General features: G+C 39.7%; 1 long non-coding RNA gene across 1 annotated transcript; it reads left to right on the forward strand.

The window, feature by feature from the left end:
- Positions 1–11,114: 11,114 nt before the first annotated feature.
- LOC141495100 (uncharacterized) lies at positions 11,115–18,873 on the forward strand. The gene is made up of 3 exons (XR_012470657.1): positions 11,115–11,380; positions 14,983–15,105; positions 18,443–18,873. It is a non-coding gene; the product is annotated as an uncharacterized LOC141495100 (long non-coding RNA).
- The last annotated feature ends 286 nt before the right edge of the window (positions 18,874–19,159 follow it).

Here is a 19,159-nt window from a genome sequence, read left to right on the forward strand (position 1 = left end):
ATCAAATCCTTGACCTAATATTGAAAGTCTTTCATAATTCATACTTCCATTGGCTGCTCCAGGATTATTTCCTTTCAGTCATTTTTCACATTGTATTGTCCTGCTGGCTATTTCAGTCAACCTACCTGTAGTCCTCGTTCGTCCCATTCCATTGCCTGTCTCTACCTTTGCACAAATGGTTGGAATGCATGGTATATTCTCTATCTCATTCTGACCTCTTAGAATTCCCAGCTGCCACCAGCTCCATGAGGTCTCACCTGCTGGCTCTTCCTTCCCAAACCTCCTCCTAAGTCATTACCATTCTCTCCCTCTGGAATAGACTGAATTGACATTATGTGGATATTTGTTATTTACTTAGCAATGCCCAGGCCATAGTAGAAGATGCAAGCTCCTCTAGAGAAGGGATTGGTTAGTTTTTGTCTTTATCCCGGTGCCTCACCAAGTATCTTGGAGATGGCTGGTGCTTAATGCCACTGGCCTGGTGACATTTTCACTATTTAGCTGACACCTAATTCAGCAGAGAATCAAAGGTCTTGTCAGTAGTCCTGTCTTTATCATTGCTAACCATGACCTGAGGAAAGCTTCTCCTCTCTCTCCTCCTCCATCCCTCCTCTGCCCCTCTTTTCCTCTCTACCTCCATCCCTCCCTCTCTGTCTTTGTCTCCATCTCTGTCTCTGTCTCCCTGTCTGTCTCTCTGTTTCTGTCTGTCTCTGTCTCTATGTTTATGTATTATTCTCTCTCTTTCTCTCTGTTCTCTGTCTTTCTCTCTGACTGTCTCACCCCCCCCCATTTCCTTAAATCTTTGTTGAGAGGGATGCACTAAAATATCTCCAAGGTCTAAAATGGTGGCACTTCAAAGTGTTTCTTTTTTTAATTGAAAAAGATTTTAGCTGCAGATTTCATGGTACTGGTTCTTCCAAGACAATGGCATCATGGAATCACCTTTCCCCAGTCCCCCAGCTCCTGCTTTGTGTGGAGCAGACTGTATGTATTTATTTCTTTGCCGCCCCGTATCCTTCTCTGCTTTCCCAAGCCAAGGACCCAACCTGTTATTCTTCATCATCCCTCAAAGGACAATCTATGGATCTAATGAAAACAAATCCAGTGACAATAGGGGGCAGCAAGGGAGATATGCTGAATCCAATGGCCAATTTTGATGGCAATGCCTTTCCCATTGAACAAAAGCTCTCTGGAGACAGGCTAGGGGAGGTTTGATCACTTGTCTTGTGTCTGATGATGGTCCAGAAGGAATGATTTCTAAGAAGCAGTCCCCCCAAATCCTTGCCCCACTCTTGTCTTTTGCGTCCCTCTTCAAGAACTGTCCTTGCAGTGCTTTGAAAGCAACTTCTGTCCTGTAAATGAGTGCAAATGTCTGTATGTGAATTTTTAAAGAGAGATGCCAAAGGCCAGTTGGTTTCTATTCTGTGTGAAGCTTTTAACCAGGCCAAGATGTTCCCCACTCTGGTGGCACAGGCTCCCTCCTCTCCTATTGCTCAGGTCATTAGAACTTCATTGTCCAAGGGCAGCAGCTCTTTCAGACTTCTGTCTTTTGTGAAGGGGGAGGCGGGTTCTTGTAAGATGGGCCTCTTCTGTTGGCACTGTCAACACAGGAAATGCAAGATGACTAAAGGCATGAGATAAAAGGACAGCTCCAGGCCTTACTCACACAAATACTGGATTGGTTAGTGCCTATTGTGTGCCCTTCAAGGGAGAAGAAGACAAAACATTGGCTGAGCAATCAGAGGCAGACTCAGCTGTGTCCAGTGGCTGAACCTGGAGCAAGGGAAGGGAAGAAGAGATTCCAGAAAGTCACCCTTGGCCAGTAGGGCACTGCCACTCCTCAGAAGGACTGGAGCATGGTCACTTCTCTAGCTTGGAGGATATTGCCCTGTATCATTTCTGGTTGACCTGGACTGGTGGGATAATGTAGAGCTGAAAGGGACTCATGACTCTATGAAATCCATCCCCTATATATGGAGAAATTCTAGATTCCTGTTCTGGGAGTATGATTGGGCATAGGTCTCCTTCACAGTGCTCCCGAGAGGTAAGGGATGATGCCATTCCTTGTACCCCTACTTCTAACAGGCAATGGTTTTCATTCCATTTACAGTCAATGAATTAATGTTGATTAGTTTTTACTAAAGGATGTTTTCTGCAAAAATGGCAAAAGAACAAAAGTAAAGCAACCTCTCCCTGATCTGGGGTGAGACCCATTCTCCCCTATACCAACCATCTTAGTCTCTAGAAAGCATGAGTTCATGATTCAGAGAGACCTTATGTAGCATTTTCCACCCCTCTTCCCTAATTCTCTTCCAAGGGTGGCTTGGCTGCTGAATGCATGGATGAAGCTTGCTCAGGACCTCAACAAATCCTCACAGATTCCAGCTCCAGTCATCCTCCTGACTTCATTAACTTGTAACCATCTTCAATCACTTTCCCCTAATCACACAAGGGACAGGAGTAGCAGCAAGGTTATGTTCTTGAGAGTCACACGTTCCCAATGGGGAGACCAAGGTCTAGAGCCTTTCTTTCTCACCTTGGGCTTAGTCCTTGGCCCCCTCTTGGAAACAGTCAAAAAGCTATTGAGTGTTTACGATGGAAGAGGTTCTGTACTAAATGCTGGAGATTCAAAGATGAGCAAAAACACAATTTCTGCCCTCTAGAAGAGTAGCTTCTAAGGGGAAAACAGGTATAAATAACTATGTACTTGCAATAAATATTTTTATAATCTACATCATATATATACATACATGGAATTATACAAATATATATGTGTAAATAGATGGACAGATGGATGAACAAATAGACAGACAGACAGGTAGATAGAGAATAAATTGAAATTATCTCAGTGGGGAATCTAGAACAGGATATGGAAAAGGTTTTGTGGTTCTGTTTATTTTCAACCATAGAGACACTATTGGGGAAAAACCAATAGGGTTGGGGAATATGTGCCTGCAATCTGGGACAGAAAGGAAATGAAAAAGATTGTATTGACTACTTAGGAGTCAGGGATAAAGGCATTCTATCAAGGAGGTGGAGAAGGCCAAAAGAAGATCTTCCTGCTTCTGCTGGGGCCAGCTTCTTGCATATATGAGCTCTGAGGAGGTTTAAGACAGAGTCAGACAAATGGTGATAGCCCCAAGACTGGATCACCAGGAAACAACAGCTGAGTCAATCCATACAGAAAGAGCCAGAACTCCCACAGAAGAGAGGGTAGCATCCAGAGAGCATCCAGAGCACAGAGAATGGTGAGGAGTGACTAGTAATAACCTCCATTTTTTTTGTCCTTCATTATTGAAGAAGACCAGGACATCAGGCGGGTGATGCTATGCCAAGGATGTGAACTGATTTGAGTGAGGTGGGGTTATGCTAAGTCACCAGCCTGACTTTCTCCTCTAGAGCCATCTGGATCCAGTGACCAGATAAATCAGGACAACTGGGGATGGCCCTTGATGCCAGGCAATCAGAGTTAAGTGACTTGCTCAGGGTCATACACCTAAGTGTTAAGGTCGGAGGCCAGTTTCAAATTCCCAACTTCTTGACTCCAGGGCCAGTGCTCTCTCCAGGGTGCCACCTTGCTGCCCTGGGCTGAGGGCTCCACAAATGGGGGACATGGTGCGGTGCAGAGAGAAGGGACCAGAGGTGGAGAGTGTACCAAAGAGCTGTTAGAAGCTGCCCCAACAGCAGCATTGAGGACTGAGTGCTAACTATGTGATGAAGCAATGAGATTACAGGCAGAGATATTGAGATTCAAATTGTTCCTTACTTTGGAACAGGTTATCCAGACAAGCATGTCCTTGTCCACTACCATGAGAGCCAATAGGCGATTGGACTCATTGGAGTGAGGTTGGAGAATGACTGGACTGCCCAATTGTTCCAGTTGGTAACTTGGTTGTAACTTTGATGACTGAAGTGACCCTTCCTGGCTCCATAGGAATTCCATAGAGCCCTATAGATTTAGGGTTAGAGTTCTGTCTCTAACCTAATTCTAACTCTTTGTATGTGACCTCTCATAACCTTCTTGAGGGCAGGCATTATCTTTGCTTTTACATTCCTTCATCGTACAATGCTTGACATATACTTTATTTAATAAACACTCTTCTTATTCTTTCATTGACAACTAGAGGGATCAGGAATGACTTTGCCAGGCATCTCAGTTGGTCTTTGAAGTAGGCAGAGGTTTCTAAGAGGATGTAAAACACTAGAAGAATGGAAAGGCAGGAGCTGAATACTGACTTGGAGCAACCCAAGGGGTCTGATTATAAAACTGGAAAATCAGATGAATGAGAGGGAATTACTTTATATGGGTCTAGAGAAGTAGACCGAAACCATAGATGTTATGCTGAGAAGTTGTAGTTTAGCCCACAGGTGATAGGATTCATGGATGGTTCTTGACCTCATCAGATCAGTACTTTAAGAAGATTATTTTGGATTACAGAAGGGAAAACCTGGAACTAGGGAGAGCAATTAGAAAGCATTTCCAGTACATTAGAGGAGAAGTCATGAGCAAGTGATGGACATGCCCATATTTGCAACTTAAGAATATGCCTCATTTGTAGAAATAAAATAACCATTTCCCCAAATTAAGGACTTCACAATGGCTAGAAAATAGTAGCTCCTAAATGCTTATTTGTAGAAAGAATGAATGAATGAACCAAAGATTCATTATAAAATTTTGGAATGAGATGGCCCTCAAATTTACCTTCATTTTAGGCCTACTGATTCTAAAGCAAGCTGATATGGTGAAAAAAGAAAAGCTTATCGAGTGACCAAAGAGCAGGTCCCATGGGTGTTAATCCATGAACTGTTGTCCCATTGATTGGGGGCTGGAGAGGAGAGATACCCCCAAAGAAGTCTCCTAGGGCAGGAAGTGAATGATCCAGTAGCCTCTTCAAAAGAGTTCATCTGTATGAGTCACACAAGAGGCCAAGCATTTGGGGTTCTATTTCTGGACAGGGGTGGAGCAAGGCACCATTTATATGTCTGGATCATGTCTCAGACATGGTTAATGGCTGGGGAGTTCATCTGGTGATTCCAGTGAAGATGACTTGTTCTTACCACTGACTTTTAAGGGGAAATGTGCTTTTCTTTCCTGAAGAGACCATTGTCAAGTGAATAGTCTTATACTCTTGACCTTCTGATAAATAGGCAGGGAATCCTGTTGGTCATTGGGTCACTGAATTGCAAAGTTGGTAAATAATGGTCCATGAGTCTAATCATCAAGACCTGCCTCCACCATGGCCCTAGATACTAACAGAAGATAGTTCATTTCTACATGACGCTACAAAGACTTTGATGAAGTCTTTAATATAGGAACCAAAAAAGGGTGTTGGAAAGGGTAATACTTCAGCTTCCACATGTTCTTAGAGAATTATCCAGTCTTTGGGTTCCTGGACTTTGCTAATAGGGTAATAGTTTTTGACTGAATAATTCTACTCCCAACCCAATGTCCCTTTGATGGAGGCCTAGAAAGCAAGGATAAATAATAGTGGTAAGGAAGCAGTAATACATTAATCAGGTTTTTAAATATAAAGAAGTGTCTATACTAATGTATGAAAAGCAATTGTTTTGGATTGAGTTAGAAGAAGTTGATTGTTGGCTAAACAAATGATTGGCCACACACCTTGAGGAACCCTTAAGGGACAGTTAAATCTTTATTTAGTGATCTCATCAAGAGAGTTCAGGCTGGACCAGAACAGTTTTATGGAGGATGACATTTGTGCCTCGAGGAGAGGTTGGCAGTGAAAGAAGAGAGGTGAGATTTCATATGATGGACTTAAAGAAGTATGGAAAAATTTATATAACAGATTCCATTGATGTGTGCTGAGACAAGAAAGCAGTGTAATGATAAATATGACCATAGAAATGGAGAGAACAGTCCCCCAAACAAGGAAATGGGCATGTTGTAAAAGTTCAAAGGTCAAATGTGCCACCAAAGAAGAGATATGGGAAGGTAACCCTGCCCCTCTGCTCAGTTGGGAAGGACCCAGACTGACTAGACTGAAATTCTTTTCATTTTTTTTTTTTAGGTTTTTGCAAGGCAAATGGGGTTAAGTGGCTTGCCCAAGGCCACACAGCTAGGTCATTATTAAGTGTCTGAGGCCGGATTTGAACCCAGATCCTCCTGACTCCAGGGCCAGTGCTTTATCCACTGCGCCACCTAGCTGCCCCAGATTGAAATTCTACTGGCATTTTTGATGTATTGAGTATTTTGGCTGATTTCTCTCACTCTTTTTTTTTAACCTTTCTTTAAAAAATACTATTTGATGTTTGGAATGATTTTCTGGGAGGGAGAAAAGGAAGGGTATTGGGGGAAATGTGGGTGATATTAAAAATATCACTAAATGCTTTTCAAAAAGAAAATACATGGGGTGGCTAGGTGGCGCAGTGGATAGAGACTGGCCCTGGAGTCAGGAGTACCTGAGTTCAAATCCGGCCTCAGACACTTAATAATGACCTAGCTGTGTGGCCTTGGGCAATCCACTTAACCCCATTGCCTGGCAAAAAAAAAAAAAACAACTAAAAAAAATATCTAGAAGACAGTCATATGGGAAAATATATGAAATTCTTAGTGTACAGTCCTCAGTGATCTGAGGACAGCTGCAAAAGAATGTACAGATAGGGTCTTTGTCTACAAAGAGGTTGTAGTTTCTAGAGGGAGGGGATTAGAGGGGTGAGGGAAACCTTCAAAGTGGCATAGATACCCCCAAAGCCCAGGGAGATGGAAGCAGCATTGGACAGGGCTCATTAGGTCCAAGGACAAATACTAGTTCAGTTCTTTTCTATCTATGTGACCTTGGGCAAATCACTTCCTTGTTCTGGGCCTCAATTTCTTCATCTGTAAAGTGGAAATAAGGATACTGGCCCACTAGAGGCAGAGGCGGGTAGGATAGACAGTCCTAGTATGGATCTGTGGACAAGTTACTTACTATCTCAGTATCCCAAGCAACTCTAATGCTCTAACTTACTGCCAATTGCCATTTGCTGCCATTGGAGAGAGTTTGTAACCCAGATTTCCCAGGAACACGGAAGGCCCATGTCAGGACCAAGGGGAAAACCCAGATTTATTTAGCTCCTGGTCTGTGGCGGAGATTCTGCTTTGGGAACTGGTGGTGCCAAATGAAGATGACGTGTCTTCATATAGGCAGACAGATCAGGGGAACACATGGGCACATACAACAATGCTTTGAGGAGCTATGGAGACTATGGAGAGTAGAAGAGGGAGCCTGAATAGGGGAAGTCCTTTGTTGATTAGCAAAGATAGGAAAGAAGTTTGAGGGGTTCCCAACAGAGTTTTGATTTACAAAACAGCAGATTGAAATTCAAAAACCCTAATTTATTCTGTAACAAGGGATAGAGTTGGACCTGTGATTTCATTGGAGCCATAGGATTTTGTTCCTGTGAGGAAACTTTCCCTGCCATATACACACGAACTACTGCTGTGTGATTTCCGCTCCTGAAGCAAGGAGAGCTTCTGTAATTTGCCTTGGGTCTCACAGCTAATATGTAATAGAGGCAAAACTTGAGGCTGTGATGTCCTGACTCCAAGACAGGTTCTCTATCACTTTACCACAGTGTGGCTGTCATTGCTATTCAGGCATTTCAATTATGTTCAACTCTTTCTGACCCCATTTGGGATTTTTCTTGGCAAAGATCCTAGCATGCTTTGCTGTTTCCTTCTCCAATTCATTTTACAGATAAAGAAGTTGAGGCAAATAGAGTCGCCTAAAGTCATAAAGCTAGTAAGTGACTGAGGTCAGATTTGAACTCAGGACTTCCTTTCTCCAGATTTGGTACTCCATCCACTGAACCACTGATGAGACATTATGATGTTTAATTAAATGTGGAAAACTAATTTTAAAATAACCATTGTGTATAAGATGTTGGCAGTTAGCTTTTAAAACCCAATCAAGAGACTTTTCTCTCAAGGAAAATACATCTTAAATAAAAGTTGAAAATAATGATAATAATAGTAATGGTAATAGCCAACATGTATATAGACCAAAGTTTGCAAGGCACTTTTAAAGCATTATCTCATTTTGAATTCATAAAAATCCTGGGAAGTGTTAAAGTTCAAGTCTGACCATATCACCATCACCCCTCTCTTTCCCAATAAATTCCAGTGGCTCCCTTTAACCTTCAGGATCAAATACAAAATAGCTGATGTATAAATCCTCTTACCACCTGGGAGTGAGCTCTTGGAGCATAGACTGGAGACATCTATGCTGTATAGAATGGTGGTTCTCAGTAGAGCAAGGTGCTCCTGAGAGTCATCAAAGACCTATCCCCAACCTTGGATCAAACAGACACATCTCTTTCTGTGTCTTTGTAGTCTCTTTCCTTACAAGAAGAGATGGACTCTAATTGATTTGAATCGAAGTACAATGAGTTTGATAGACTTCCTCCCCCCCAAAGGAGGCCAATGGCATACGAGTCAAACAAAAGCACCCAGACTATAGAACTCTCCCAATGACAGTACAGATGATGCATGATAGCTCCCAAAGACCTCAGAGGGCTAATTGAAGTCCTTCCATTTCTCTCAATGATGTTTCTGCCAAACTCATTCCAATCAATCCAGAAGTGAAATTAGTTTATGTTCACAATGTGACAGAAGCCCTTTCACTTTCCCACCACCCTCTTCTTTTACCCTCTTTATTTAATTATATTTTCAAAGTGATGACAGGGAAGAGACCTTTAGGTTATGGGAGAGGAAAGAGAAAATATGTTATGGGTGGAAGATTCAAGACAATTTAAAATGAATGTGAAATTCCTTTAATTCAAAGAGTTCAATTAAAACAAAACAGATTAGAAGTGTCTATCGAATAGAATGTCAACATTAATCCTCATTGGGAGGTGAAAAACTGGCATCCTCCTGAATTAAAGACTATTATCTATAGAGGTCTTGAGAATCTGGTACTAGATTATCCTCGAACCCAAACAACCAGAAATGAAATTAATTTTTCTTTGGAGATTGTGAACATAAACAGTCTAAAACCAAATGAACACATGATTTCATCGATTACAAATACTTACAAAACTGGAGATGACAGTCTATCCTTGTTTGTTCTTCCTGTGTGGCTCTTGTCTATGCTCCACCACAAACTCACCAGAACGAGTCCTTGAATATGCTGGAAGCTTTGTTGGTTTTCCCTGCCATCCAGGGTATCCGAGTGTCACTCTGTCCATCTGCCTGACATCCCTCACTTTCACTTTAGGACCATCCCAACCTCTTTTCCCATCAATGTCCTATTGGAGCTTTATCCCAAGCTCATCTTCAGAATTCCTCATTGGCAATATGTTGTAATCAGCTCATGCTCATGACTGGTCTCTCTGTCAAATTAATTTTGAATACAGACCTGAAATACAACAGGAATCATAAATATGCAAGCTCAATAATAGATAGAGACAAACTGAACCAATTATTTGGCCCTAGAGTCTGTTGTTGAGGATAATTTAGGTATTTGGATGGAATTATCTGCATTTACTTTAAATGAAGTTAATCAGAAACATAACTAGGTTGGGTCAACTAAGGCTTTTTTTCCCAGGTTGCCAAAATTAGGAGGTCCTGGACAGTATTTCTAGTCTCTCAGTAAATTCAGAAACAACTGAGCTAAGGCCTTAGTGAGAATAATTAGTCAAGACAGAGTGTAATTGAACTCCATCAAGATGAACCTTCCCTTGAGCCCTTGGTCCTATGACTACCTTCCTGGGGCTAATTGAACAGCCTTCCATGTCATTTTTCTGGGTTCCAATTTGAACTTTATGCCCCAGTTGCTTAATTGTGGGTGAGTTGAAACTTCTAAGGGAGTTAGCCAATTCTCCCCTTGCCTGAGGCTGAGAGTTTGGCCAACTTAGCATTGTGTGACCTCATAAAGGGGCAGGGCAAGGAAGGCCAAGTTCCACCACAAAAAAGTAACACCTTGGGCAGCAAAAGTGCTGCCTGGGCATCTGACACTCTCAGTGACCTGTGCCTGAGTCATCTGTGATAGCAATGGCCTATACCCCACGATCAATTTGTATCTTATTCTCCTTTTCTCCTCCTTTTCCTCACTTTTTCTCCTTCCATTCCTTTTACTTGTTCTTGTCCCATCTTCCTTTCTTCCTTTTTCTTTGACTTTGTCTTAGACCCATTTACTTAGAATGGAAAGGTATTGTACATATTGGGATGGGATAGGTGGGATGGGAGGGTCAGTATTGAAGCAATCTTGAGAAACAGAAGAAGTTAGAGTCGGTGACCATTAAGATCTCCTCCAAATCAAAAATTATTTTTCCAGTGCTATTGATGGGTAAAAGGACCATTTGGTCATAATAGCAAAATCCAAATGTAATCAGAACAATGTCAGTCTCTTTTGAGACCTCCTCATTGATAGGCAACCTTTATTGGAGGTGAAGGAAATGACAAATCACTTCAGTATCTTTGCCAAGGAAACTCCAATGAGGACATGAAGAGAGTTGGACACAACTGAAATGACTGAAGGATGGCAACACCATCCTGTATACTTTTCCTTCCATTGTGATCACAGGAGTCACTAGCAAATAGGGATTAGAATAATAGAGGGATTAGAAGACTTCCTCTGCAGTCTCATTATCCAATAGACAAGAGTTCTTTTAGGGCACCCATGGAAAGCTGCTCAGGTCATTGTCCCTTTGAGTTCCTTCTCCTGCTCTTTGATCAAAGTAACAAATAAATAGACAAACAAACAAAAACCAAGGAAGAACTTGGAAACAAATGAAGGATTCAGATTTCACAGGCATGCTCATAAACTCTTACATTAATGAATCATATCAAAGACATTGAGATCTGTCCTTCTTTGCCTGCAGCAGATGGGATATAAAAACAGCCATTCTATTAAGGCCTTAGCAGCAGTTCCTTCAGTATGGGGGTAGCTGGGGATGGGATTTCAGCCTGACCTCTAAATTTCCTGGCTTATTTCTCTCAAACTGACTCTAGAGGTTAATTTTCCAAGCAAGACCCTGGGTTTCCTTGGAACTATTTCCTCAGATGATTTAAAAGTTTAAGTGATTCACAGCATTATTCTGGATTTAGGTTTAATGGCAGACAATGCTTTCCAAAGTTCTCTCAGCACCTTTGCTCCATCCTGGACATAACTGAGGGTTCTAGAGAATTGGGGCCAGGCTCAGAGTCTTTTAAAAAACACTTTATTTTTCTGATGTATATCTCAAAGTCATCCATAGGAAGAGTATTCTGGTTCATCCCAAGAGAACTCACTGATCCAAAGCCATGACTGGTTTGAAAATCTAGGTACTGTTAAGTTCTATAACCTCCATTTTTCACTTTCCAACTTTTAGCCCATCAATAGACCTTCTCCCTGCCTTTGGCCCTTTCTCCTAGGGTGAACAGAAGACCTGCTGTGCATAGGTAATGTTATTTTTCCTAAACTTTTTTTTCCTTCCCAAAAAGAAACAAGACTTAGATTCCCATGGTTACCACTCCTAATCCAAACCCAGGCTAGGCCTTCAGAGGAACAAAATGATCCATAGTGAAGTTTCTTTCTGTGGTCTACTATCCACTAACATTCTACATGTGTGGACATGGTCTAAATCAATTAATTGTCACCTGGGGCTGATTAATTTCAATTCTCCAGTGGCAGGGCACCAAGTTTGGGAGTCTAATGAACCATTTATTCCTGCTGAAAATATGGTTATACAGTGATTATTGGAGGAAGGGAGTGGGTCTTAGTTTTGTGCCATTTGGCATCCTCCATTAACTGTATTTGCTCAGAGTTCATATGGTCCTTGAGAAGTGCTGACCTCTGGAATAAGAATATAAAAGAATCACAGATTGCAGAGTTTGAGTCACCCTCAGCACCCATATCGACAGTAGGATACTTACTAAAGCACTGAATGCATGATCATCTGCTCTGTCTGTGACATTTGTCAGTGAAGACGGGAATCCACAATGGTTAACTATCCACTTTAGTATAATACAATAGGGACTTTTTCCCTTCATAGCAAGCCTATGTTTTTCTCTTTCTCTTTTCTTTTCTCGTTCTCATTGAAGAATGAGAAAATACATGGGAATTTCGGACTCCAAAAATCAAATATTATTTTCCAGGATCACATATCTGCAGAAATTACTGAGTGGCAAATGAACTTCTTGACTTAAGACCTGAATTTTAACACCCATACCACACACATGCATACACATACACACACACACACACACACACACACACACACACACACCCCTAAACAAACACCTCTCTCTAAATACATGTTGTATATCCATATATTTATATCCATATTCATATGTACAATATGTTTAGCCTTAGGTAATTTATAACAATGTATATATATATATATATATATATATATATATATAAATAGCAATGTAGATATTCATATTCATATACATATATAATTTGTTTTTATTTCCATAGTCAAGGCATAGCAAATATAGAGATTCACTTGATATTGAATATGTTTGGCTGTTGTTCTTCAAAAGATATATTATACACACATAGTATAACTATATGATATTATAGATATGGATATGTGTGTAAATATATATGTTCATTGGGTAACAATATATGCATTTGCAGGCGTGCAAGAAGATAGCTTTTCCGGCACCAGTTGGTCCAGTAATGTGTAAATGGATGTTCGGCCTAGAAAAACTTGAAATCGGAATCATATTCCACAATAATGAGTCCATATTGGGTTGTTCCAGCACGGGTCTCTTTCAGAGTTAGTGGCAAGGGAAAAAGAAATGAGAAAAACCAACTGAAGCACATTTAAGAGAGCATCATTTTTCAAATTTTGCAATTGCAAAACTCATCACCAGGGGACCATTGGGGAGAGACTGAAGGGGAGGCAGGCAGGATCTTCAAATTAACTTTTTCTATTTTATCAAAACCTTTTGGTTAACTGACTTTTATTTCAATAAATGAATCAAAATCAATACAGCCTTTGGTCTTAGAAAGTATTAGAAATTCTTTAGTTTTCTAGCACTTAAGATTACTTATTTAAAATTGAACTAAGGAAACTGATTACCACCTTTCATGTCTTCAGGCCTTCTTCCACTTTAGAAAAGTGAAGAAGGCAAGGATTTCTGTAGCATCTGGGGAGAGATCAAAATACTAAAGTCCTTTCAGAAACTATTATCTCTTTGTCTCTGTATGTATATGCATGTCTATGTGTGTGTGTGCATACAAAAACACATAAAACAGATATGCATGCACACAAAATCTGCATGTGTCTGTGTATTATATAGGTATAAGTGTAGGCATATGCAAATATGTATATAGAGGAGGACTTTCATGTGAATGGAGATAGTGTTTTATTAAATAAAGTGCTATTTCATTATAATTGTTATTTGGAGAGAGGTAGAGTTGGTATTATGTTGAAGATTGCTCCCTTTTCTTTCAGTGAAGTGATACCATACCCTCCAAATTCAAATTTTATCCAGGCATTCCCACTGCAATACTTTTTATTTCACCAGGTCCTCACATATCTTTATAGAATTTGAACTTTTTTGCTTTGGAAATCTATCCTTTCTTAGCATCATAGATTTTTAGTGGGAAAGAACTTTTGAGGACTTTCTTTCATAATTGAGGTGACTTGTCCAAGCTCATGCAGACAGTGAGAGGGGTGGAATTCCAAATCTGCTGCACTGCACGGTCTGTGTTGTTCCATCATAGTGGGTGGTGAGTCCTCTAATATGCTAAATGTGATATTGATTATTTGATGATCTGTCCTTCAAAAATGATGAAATGTATCTTTTACTTAAATAATCTAGTTTAAATATATGTCTGTGATCCCACAGCTCTTGTTCAGCCATTTTAATTTCTTCTAGAAAGAAAAATATGAACATGAAGCTTCTTGTTGGTCCTTCAGTATCACCAAAATCTTTTCATTTGTCTCCTTCCTTTGATAAAGATAGCAAGTGTCCCTTAACTTCAAACCCCAGGCTCATGGAATCAGAGACCTTGAGCTGAACAAGACTTTTGGAGTCTTCAGCTGTAGTTGCTGATCTTCAGGAATTGCATTCGCCAAAAATACTGATCACTTTGCAACCTTGTACCTTGCAAGGTCACACTGGTGCTGAGCCTCTGCAAACCCAACTGGACCAGTTCTCAGAAAAGATAAACCTTCCATTGCCAGACTAGAAACTTCCTTCCCTACCAGAATGTGCAGTTGACTTGAAGTTGATTAGTCTATGAGCACCTTGCCACTCAACAGGAGCATACTGTAAAGAACTGATCAGAATTGCATTGATTTAATTCTACCCCATAAAAGCATGATGCAAAAGAACACTGAAATGGATTCAGAAAAAAATGGCTCTGTCACATATTCTGTGTGACTTTAGGTAAATCATTTCATCTCACTGGGCCTCAGTTTACTCTAATGTAAAATCAGGAGGTTATACCTAGGCACTTCTGAGATCATTTCTGTTCCACATCCTAGATTTTTATATTCTATACATAATAAATGTTTTCTTCTTTATTCCATCTTTCTAGTAATGACCTAGGACCTCCCCTGACAGACTGGCTCCTCTGCCTTCTTTCCACTGGCAGCCCTGGACTTGACAGTTTATACTCTCCTCTCTTATCCTGTGATGCTGTGGTTCTATTAGTAATAACCTCCAATGGTCTGTTGCTAAATCAAAGTCTAATGTTGGAATCTTAGCAAGACCCACCAGGAATCACTTGGGTGGTCCCTTTCTGTAGATTGAACTCATGGCTCATGGAACATTGGTGGTAGAACAGATCAGAAAGCAGCTGACTGAGACTTGTAGAAAGTAAACCCTGTGCTGGTAGAAGCCAATTATGAGAAATAGTATTCACAATTTAGGGACCTCCTCCCTTTTCCCCTCCCCTATCCAACAACAGGCATAGATCTTAAGGCCACTCTACCGTATTGAGATTTTTAGCAACTCAGTGGTTTGCACTGCATATGGTGTATCCATCACAGGGAGCTTTTCCTTTCTCCATCCAAGTCAAACCACCACTTCCCACTCCCCAGGTTATTATCATCACAATAGGATCTGCTGGGGAATGGACTTTGGAAGAAAGCCTTGACTGGAAAAACCCTATTTGAAATGAGGACTTCCTTCCTGCTGCAACTTAGCTTTAAAACAGACTTCTGGTGAGTCTCTCTCTCCTCTCTCTCTCTCTCTCTCTCTCTCTCTCTCTCTCTCTCTCTCTCTCTCTGTTTATTGTAGTATTATTTTCTCATTATATATTTCCTTTCTTCCAGTGAGAAGGTCCTGAAACCTCTATCATGATTTTTCTTAAGACTTTAAGAAGGAAAGAGGGATGATACAAAAGTAAAATGGCATGCTACATGACTCTATAGTAGTTTGGAAGGCTAGGTAACAAGGGATATTTCTATACTCACTGAAGGGTTCTTCAAGTACCAGTGGAATGACACTAACTCAAATAAAACTGACCAATTCAATGTCATTTAGCATTGATCTTTTAAAAAGTATTATTATCATCATTATTATTATTTATTGACATTTTATTTTTTCCAACTACTTCAAAAGACAGTTTTCAGCATTCTTTATTTATAAGATTTTGAGTTCTAGATTTTTCCCAAAACTCCCTCCTCTCCCCTTTCACATGACAGTGAATAATCTGACAGTTTATACATGTAAAGTCATACATACTTCCATATTAGTCATGTTGTAAAAGAAGAATCAGAACTAAAGAGAAAAGATAAAGAAAAAATAGAATAAATTTTAAAAAGTGAAAATAATATGCTTTGATCTGTATCCAGACTTCAAAGCTTTTTTTCTCTAGACTTGGATGACATTTTCCACCTAAGATGTCTTTTAGAATTGTCCTTGATCATTGCACGGCTGAGAGGAGCTAAGATCATCATGGCTAGTTGTCCCACAATGTTACTGTTACTGTATACAATGTTCTCCTGGTTCTGCTCACTTCACTCCGCATCAGCTTATTTCTTTCTAGTTTTTCTGAAATCCACCTGCTTATGATTTCTTACAGAGCAATAGTATTCCATCACATTCATACACCATAATTTGTTGAGCTATTCCCTAAATAATAAATGTATCCTTAATTTCTAATTCTTTGCCACTATAAAAAGAGCTGCCATAAATACATGTGGGTCCTTTCCTTATTTTACAATCTCTTTGGAATATAGAACTAGTCATGGTATTGACGGATCAGAGGGAATGTCTAATCTTTGAGCATAGTTCCAAATTGCTCTCCAGAATGACCAGATAAATTCACAACTCCACTAACAGTATATTAGTGTCCCAATTTCCCCACATTTCCTCCAACATTGATCATTTTCCTTTTTTGTCCTATTAGCCAATTTGATAAGTGTGAGGTGGTAGCTAGAGTTGTTTTGATTTACATTTCTCTAATCAATATTGATTTAGAACTGTTTTCAACTGATTATAGATAGCTTTAATTTCTTCATCTGAAAACTGCCTGTTCATTTCTTTTGACCATTTATCAAGTGGATAATGATTTGTATTCTTATAAATTTAACTCAGTTTTCTTTATTTTTTAGAAATGTGACTATAAAAAGTTTCCTATCATTTTGCATTCTTTCTAATCTTGGTTCCATAATCTTGGTACAAACATACATGTTTGTACAAAACTTTTTAATTTAATGCAATCAAAATTATCCACTTTGAATTTTATAATGTTCTCTATTTTTTATCATAAACTCCTATCTCTCCATAGATCTGACAGAAAAACTATTCCTTGTTCTCCTGATTGGCTTATGGTATCACCCTTTATGTCTAAATCAAGTACCCATTTTGACCTTATTTTGATATAGAATGTGAGATGTTGGTCTATGCCCAATTTCTTTCATAATCCTTTCCAGTTTTCCCAGCGGTTTTTGTCAAATAGTGAGTTTTTATCCCAGAAGCTGGAGTAATTGGGTTTATCAAATAATAGATTACCAGAGTCATTTACTACTGTTTCTTTTGTAAGTAATCTATCCCACTGATTCACCACTTTATTTCTTAGCCAGTTCCAAACAGTTTTTATAACTGTTTACAACAGTTCCAAACAGCTGCTTTATGATATAGTTTCAGATCTGGTACAGCTAGGCCACCTTTCTGTTCTATTTTTTTCGTTCATTCCCTCAATAGTCATGACCTTTTGTTCATCCAGATCAATTTTGTAACTCTTTTTTCTAGCTCTATAAAATTATATTTGATAGTTTGATTCATATGGCATTGAATAATTAGATTAATTTAGGTAGAATTGTCATTTCTATTATTATTAGCTCAGCCTACCTATGAGCAATTGACATTTTTCCAGTTGTCCAGATCTGACCATTTTTGTGAAGAGTGTTTTGTAATTGTGTTCATATAGCTTCTGGGTTTGCCTTGGCAGGTAAACTCCCAAGTATTATATGTTGTCTACAGTTACTTTAAGGGTAGTTTCTATCTCTTGTTCCTGGAATTTGTTAGAAATATATAGCATTGATCTTAATGAAAATTGCTAAATGAAAGAAAGCTGAATAATGATCAAATATAAGCCCCTACATTTAATTTGTAATTTTTCACATTTGGCCAATAGGACTGTATTGGTTTCTCCCACTCATTCTCCTATGAGGTGCTATCAGGGAACCTGGGAGGGTTTATTAGAGGATAATTGGGCTTTTAATTATCAGAGCAACCTGAGTCTTGGAGTGTCCCTGACTACTAAGAAGATTCTATGAGGCCATATGTCATAGGAGTAAGATGAAGCAACGAGTCAATCAATCAACACACCATTGTTGCTGTTGTTAAAGTATTTTCCACAGTCTGTTCTATATTTTCAGTTGGTCTTGGGAAGGGTGAGGAAGTTTCCTCTCTCCCATGTTTCCCTCAGAGGGATCCAGTTCATTGAGAATGAGACTTATGGCATTGCTGGAAAGTTATGGGAGAGGATGGGAGGTTGGGCATGGATGGCCATGCTTGCCATGAAGTAGGGCATAGCAGTAGTTGAGGACTGGTGCCACCTCTTGGAGGTGGAGGACTGCAGGTAAAGTGATATAGGAGACAAACTCGAACTTAGGGAGGGGAGATTTTACAGTCACTTGTTTTGATAAAGGACTCATTTCTAAAATATATAGAGAATTGAATCAAATTTATAAGAATACAAGTCATTACTCACTGAGCATTTGACTGGTTTCCCCTGCTGTTAGCTACCAGTGATTAGTGTCCAGGTTCTAGTCAACTACTTCATATTGACTAGTTTTTATAAAAGACTATTATTTTTGAAAATATAGTAAGAATAGAAGTTACAAACCATTCCCTTCCCCAGCACCCAAGCTATCATGGGTGCATGTCCCCAGTATCATTGTTGTCTCTAGGAACAGTGATAATGATGATTGTCCTTCATTCTAGAAGAAGACCATAACATCAGGGAGGGGGCGAAGCCATGGCAAGCACATGAATTGGATTTGCGTGAGGATGGCTGTACTAAGTCACCACCCTCACTTTCTCCTCCAGAACCATCCAGATCCAGTGGCCAGATAAGAATCAGGAAGACTGGAAATGGCTTTGATGTGAGGCAATCAGGGTGAAGTGACTTGCCCAAGGTCACACAGCTTGTTGGCATCAAGAGTCTGAGACTGGATTTGAACTGTCCTCCTGACTTGAAGGTAAGTGCTCCAGATTCTTTTTGAGAATCATCATCATCTCTCTAGGAATGGTAGGTTCCAACTTAATACAGTTTCTGCATAGCATTGGTTCCATTAAATTCACATTCACACTGGCATTGCTTCTTGGATGAACCCTTATATCATCCATCACTAAGATGTTAAGATTCTCAATTCAGAGATGAAAGAAAGTAAAAGGTTATAAAAAAAACAAGACAAATTTAGTAGGCCTAACAACAGCAACATTCTGTCCTAAAGAGAGACTGTAAAGTTTCAGGGAATGAGTTTCAAACCTGGTAACAGAAATCTGCCCATTGGATCCTGGTTTTGATAATTACTGACTAAATGAATTTGGCAAGGAAATTACCTTTCATTTTGTCATCAGCAAACCATTGAGAGCAAAGATGTTTATTGCATAATCTACCTCATAAAGTTGTCAGGTCACTCTCCTACTCTTGTATATATTGTTTCCTTCTCCACAATTCTAACCTAAAATTCTTGGGGACAAAGACTATTTCTAGGTGAGAGGACCTACAGTGCCTGGCACATAGTAGGCACTTTTTTAGGT

Source organism: Macrotis lagotis, chromosome 8 (assembly GCF_037893015.1).
Source record: "Macrotis lagotis isolate mMagLag1 chromosome 8, bilby.v1.9.chrom.fasta, whole genome shotgun sequence".
Classification (NCBI taxonomy): domain Eukaryota; kingdom Metazoa; phylum Chordata; class Mammalia; order Peramelemorphia; family Peramelidae; genus Macrotis; species Macrotis lagotis.